The following is a 5,616-nucleotide window of genomic DNA, read 5'->3' as shown; positions in this document are numbered from 1 at the left end:
CTCTTATCTATAAATCATGCCCTTAGAACCACTTAACATCACTACTATCATTTTGTATTTTAAAGTAAAATGTTTAAAATCTGAACCACTATTAAACTAGAATGGAGATCCAGTTATATATGCTATGTAGATCCAAATAATTATTTTATCTCATTCTCTTAGGCAAGGCAAGATATTTATGGTCACAAAAGTAAAAGATATACCACCAAGCTTGGCTGAGTGTTCTCAATTTTTATTCATACATTTGATCTTCAGGCCAAATTATATTGTTCAATATTATTCAAGATGCACTTACACTCATGGAGGTATCAGGAGTCAAAACATGCAAATAAGAGAACAGAGAAGGCAAGTGATTCTCTTCATTTTAGAAATTTCTATAACATTATTTTCAGTGTGACACTTGGGGTCAGTGTAGGTACCTTTTAGTTACTTTAAAAATCTCATATGGTAAGCATAGATAATAAAAGATCAAACTCTAAACGCACTTGGTTCAGATGCAGGAGCAGAGATAATTCAAATACACACATCCCAAAGCTTTGCAAACAAACACCAAAAACCCTAGCAGAAAAGGTAGAGAAAAAATATTTTAAAGTCCTCCCCAACGTTCAAAATATTCAAGATGATTAGAACAATGGGCACATACTTTTCTGACTTCTCTGTTTCTCTTACTATATCTATATCAGGCATGCACTTGCATATGCTCTATCTTTGGCTTCATGGAAAGGAACGTTTGAGTATAGTCATTGGCTTACTAACGAGCAAACTGAAAGATAACATAGATAGCCACCTACCATTGTCACTGTCCCCTGCAGATGGAACACTGTCACTAGAGCTGTCCCATGTTTGTGCCTGCATAAGTTTGTTGGAAGAGATAGGAGGAAGAGTGAAGGCTGGGTCTGCAGGAGAGCATGAGAGCCAGTCCACATTGTGTTGCACAAGGACCAGGACAAACCAAAGGGGCAGCAGCATGTCACAAATGGCATAAGGGTTGGATGGAAATGAAGCAGATTTCATTGATATGGAGTTCATTTCACAAGTACAATACAGAAGAATGGGAGATGGTGTAAGGAATAAAAAGAATGATAAAAACTGAGCGTTAGTACTTATCAGTCATTTACTTTGCATGCTGTTAGTATCGTTCATCTCAACAGAAAGCCCAAAGACTTAAAGTTCTAATGAAACATGTCAGCAGGAAGAAAGTACCCATAGGTCATGCAGAAAAAAAGCAAAAGACCTACCAGGTAATTTTTTTTGCAAAGGCCTTCCAAATAATTAATGCTCTTAACAAACATTAGTCACAAAAAATCTGGTTGCACGGGAAAAGCTTAATAGAGGTGTAGATATATCTATTCTTTAGAAACTCAACCATTGATTACAGGATCAGTATTGACCAGCTGTGATTTTTCCCCCAAAGCAATGTAAAATTTCTTTTTAAGGCAGCTGTAATTCTTACTGGCATGCTTTATTGATAATTGAATCTAGCCAACTCTTTTCTCAATCTCTGACACACTTCTCAATATTGTCTTTGAATATTGGTCAATATAAGAACAATTTTGGACCCTAGTAAAGGTCTCTTTAACAACAAACTCAATTAGCCAATAGAGGTCAATTTCAAGCACTCTTTAGTGGGTCATTAATGAAATGAAGCACTTTCCTCTTTTTTTCCCCATTAAATATCCATATAGCAATATAGCAATCTCATGTGTTTAGGAAATGGCTATATAATTTTTTCATTCAATCATAAGGCAGGACCAGTAAAATAAATGGGCATGGTTCTAGAATGACTGTTTGGGTACATGCACTTATCTTTCTTTGAGGGAAAAAATCAGAAGGCAAAAGAATTTGAAGAAAACTATCAGCTGACTTTAAGAATCTAAGTTCTTATTCCAACTTGCTGATTTGAGCAGTCTGCTTTCTTTTATTTATAACACACAAATCACATAAATTCACATACTTAATTTTAAAATAAAAATTCCTTGGCTTTTTACCTAGAGCTACTCAGTCAAAAGGGTTTCTTTTTTAACCATCTGACTTTCAATTAAGATTACTAGATATATTATTTCCTAGAAAATGTGATAAATATATACTGTAATATTTTTAAACTAATAAATGAAATGGAAATAAATTCCCAATATGTAGTGCTTGTTTTATAAAGCTCAAATGTGCCAGATGTTCCTGAAGATAAATTACTATTATTTACAGCAACCAAAGTCAGAGAACTTTCAAAACTGATTTCCTCATTGACTAGTCAAAATTATAAAAAGGTAGAAACCTTGGAGAGGGGATTACTTTTGTTTTCTCCTACTAAAATATAAACAATTGATTAAAAAAATTTTTTTTACCACCACAAAGAATTTGAAATGATTTCACAGTACAAGTGGAGGGTAAGCTCTAACTTTGATAATGTGAGCATGGATGCCCAAAAGAGGAATTTAAAAAGTCACTAAAAACAACTTGACAGCTAAAGTGCAAAGCTGCACTTTCAAAAGAACACTGTTCTGGGGAGCGGCTGTAGCTTCCCATGTATGAGGTTCCAGGTTTGATCCCCAGTCCTCCTAAAAACAAAACAAACAAATGAGATAACCAGCTCTCATTGGGGAGCAGATGGAGCCCAGTGGCTGAGCACCTGCTTCCCATGTACGAGGTCCTGGGTTCATTCCTGGTACCTCCTAAAAAATTTATCTTGACTTGCTCAACATAAAAATATTTTAAAATTGTGCAGAACTGACCGCAAAGCTTAGGATAAAGCTGTTTTTCCCTGGGGTCCTTGGGTGCTTTCCATGCAGGCAGAGCTGAGCCATGCCCTGACTGGCCTCCGTTTTCCCCAGCACATGTCTGAGTCTGGGAGGATGGGAAGCCCAGGGTCCACGGCTCAGAGGTGGCATATGCTCAGAGCTCCAAACAAAGGCCCAGTGAGGGGCCAGCATTTGAGCCTTATTTCACGTACCATTCTGCTCTCCCTAAAGCACCACTAACCCTTGCCAAGCCCAAGCATCTTGTCAAAGGGCTTTGCCTCCCGGTCCATCTGAAATGCTGGGAAACCATTACACCCCGCCAGCCTGCTCAGAAATGAAAGGCTCCCTGTGTAAAAGAATCATCTTTGTTCTTTTTTCTACAGGTGCCCTCCCCACCCTTTTCCCAAAATATGCATATGTAGAACTTAGGTTGTTGCCAAAATGCTTTACTGGAAAACCCAAGAACATCTGAGCTAGTTTTTGCTTAGAAGTGTCTGAGTCATCTATCATTTTCTTTTTTTTTTTTTTTTAAGATTTATTTATTTATTTAATTTCCCCCCCTCCCCTGGTTGTCTGTTCTTGGTGTCTATTTGCTGCGTCTTGTTTCTTTGTCCACTTCTGTTGTCGTCAGCAGCACGGGAAGTGTGGGCGGCGCCATTCCTGGGCAGGCTGCTCTTTCTTTTCACGCTGGGTGGCTTTCCTCACCGGCGCACTCCTTGTGCATGGGGCTCCCCTACGCGGGGGACACCCTTGCGTGGCACGGCACTCCTTGCGCGCATCAGCACTGCGCATGGCCAGCTCCGCACGGGTCAAGGAGGCCCAGGGTTTGAACCGCGGACCTCCCATATGGTAGACGGACGCCCTAACCACTGGGCCAAAGTCCGTTTCCCATCTATCATTTTCTTAAAAGCAATTGTAGTGAGTGGATGCCAAACACCAAAGAATCAAAAATATGAAAACAATGAAGGACATGAAAGAAGGTATATGGCACCAGACCTTTAGATAAACAGAGAAATCAGAACATTTCTAGCTGTAGCTCTTTTTTAAAAAATCAAATATTTTGCACATTGCTATAATTTACTTCTGTGATATACTAATAGTAAATGAAAGAAAGGAGGTAATATAAGCAGAATGCTTTCAAGAAAGGCTTAAAAAAAAAAAAAAAGATTCCTGGCCATGGAGAGAAATCTTGAAATGACCATCCTATTAGATGAGTAAATACATAAAACCTGCCAGGCTCAGGATGCAAGTTCAGGCTGTGGAAGAAGGAGCTCCTCCCCTAGAGGCAGCCCTTAATCATAGACTCAGCAGAGCCCCAGGCACCCTTGGGGCAACGGAATCACTGACAGATAATCCCTGGGTATCAAAAAACTCCAAACATCATTTCTTCTCCACTCTACACATACCCATCACCACTTTACTTTTACTCTGATTTGGAAGGAGGCAAGCCATGCATGACTGAAAATATGGATTTATAAGCCGATTACTTGGAAGCAAAACTCTGAAGTCTGGGCTTCCCAGGTGGTAGGCCAATTTTGAGGTCAGGATTTATTATACTCGCAGGGTTGATAAGGACATTCACACTGACAATGGATCATTTTAAAAGGCTAATGAGAGAAACTGTCTGAGCATTCTGTTTACCTGATGGAGGCTTCAGGCCAAAGGGAGTGGTGCTCTCTGTGGTAGGAGATTCTGCAGGTGAGTCCTCTCTCACCTGTGGTGTTAGAAGGAAAGGCAATTTAAAAAACAGAAGAGAACTCAGCAGGCATCTCTATGTTCAAGGACAATTATAAAACCACTGGCCTTTTGCATTTGCTGCTGTGAGATGAGGGCCTGGCTAAAATATATAATAATAGATGCATCTTCACATGGCAATTTTAAAAAATGGTACAATCAAAAGAATATTGTTTGGGGGGAATTCACTCAATTTTTTATTTGTTCTTTACAGAAACATTTTAGTCATGGAAAACTGGCAATCATTTTGTTCCCCAACACATCCAAAATGGGGCATATCAGATGAAGACTCTCGTACTGCAATGAAATGAGGAACCAACACTCACTGAATAGATGTCTACAGGAAAAGCACATGAATCATTTATGGATAACAAGATATGCCAAAGGTGGTTTGATTTGAGCTGGTTTCATTCAGTTTAGAACACAGTCTATAAAGAAGTTCCCCTATTTGGTTTTTCAAATATATTTATATCTCATAAACAATCTTTAATTACAATTAGGGTGAGGTAAGGCTAAGATAGCTAATGAAAGAATCTGCAACACTCAGTTAACTCATTAATCACACAGTCTTAGATGATCTCTTTCTGTAACACAGGGGTTCTTAACCTTTTTTGTTCCATAGATCCCTCTGCCAGTCAGGTGAAAACCATGGACCCCTTAAAAAGTCCACACTGTATTGTGTATTAGTTAATAAATATTTCATGTCCACTCCAGCACATCCCCACAAGAATAATGTATTTTTGAATTTCACTTCAAGCTCACAGACCCCTGGTTAAGAACGCCTGCTGTAGAAGATGCTCCAATTCAGGCTTTATGAAAGGCCTCCAGTTCCATTAACCTTCAGGAAACTCACCTCATTTGGAGAATACTGACAGCCATTACTCTGCAATGTGAGATCGTTTTGCACCTTAAAGAAGAAGAAAAAGAAAGCATGGTATATTCCACTGGACTGTAAAATTGCTGCGGTAAGAATGCATCTTTCTTCCTCCTACACTACATTAACTAATGAGTGTTTTAAGTCAGGCATAGACACATTTCCTAAAACCATGAAAGTTGTATTCCTAGAGGAGTACATATGAACTGGAACACAAACTAAGGTGAGGGACCTCCCAGCACAAAGTACGTGTCAACATCAGCTTGTCTGTTT

General features: G+C 39.0%; 1 long non-coding RNA gene across 2 annotated transcripts; it reads right to left on the bottom strand.

Moving 5' to 3' along the window:
• Positions 1-224: 224 nt before the first annotated feature.
• On the bottom strand, positions 225-5,379 carry LOC131280491 (uncharacterized). 2 transcript variants are annotated; one of them, XR_009188103.1, is made up of 3 exons: positions 5,323-5,379; positions 4,377-4,449; positions 225-290 (listed from the first exon to the last, which is right to left on the bottom strand). It is a non-coding gene; the product is annotated as an uncharacterized lncRNA (long non-coding RNA). The 2 variants fall into 2 exon arrangements; XR_011650013.1 differs by lacking the exon at positions 225-290 and adding an exon at positions 334-849.
• Between the last annotated feature and the right edge of the window lie 237 nt (positions 5,380-5,616).

Source organism: Dasypus novemcinctus, chromosome 11, assembly GCF_030445035.2.
Source record: "Dasypus novemcinctus isolate mDasNov1 chromosome 11, mDasNov1.1.hap2, whole genome shotgun sequence".
Taxonomy (NCBI): Eukaryota; Metazoa; Chordata; class Mammalia; order Cingulata; family Dasypodidae; genus Dasypus; species Dasypus novemcinctus.
This window is presented reverse-complemented; position numbering and strand designations above follow the sequence as displayed.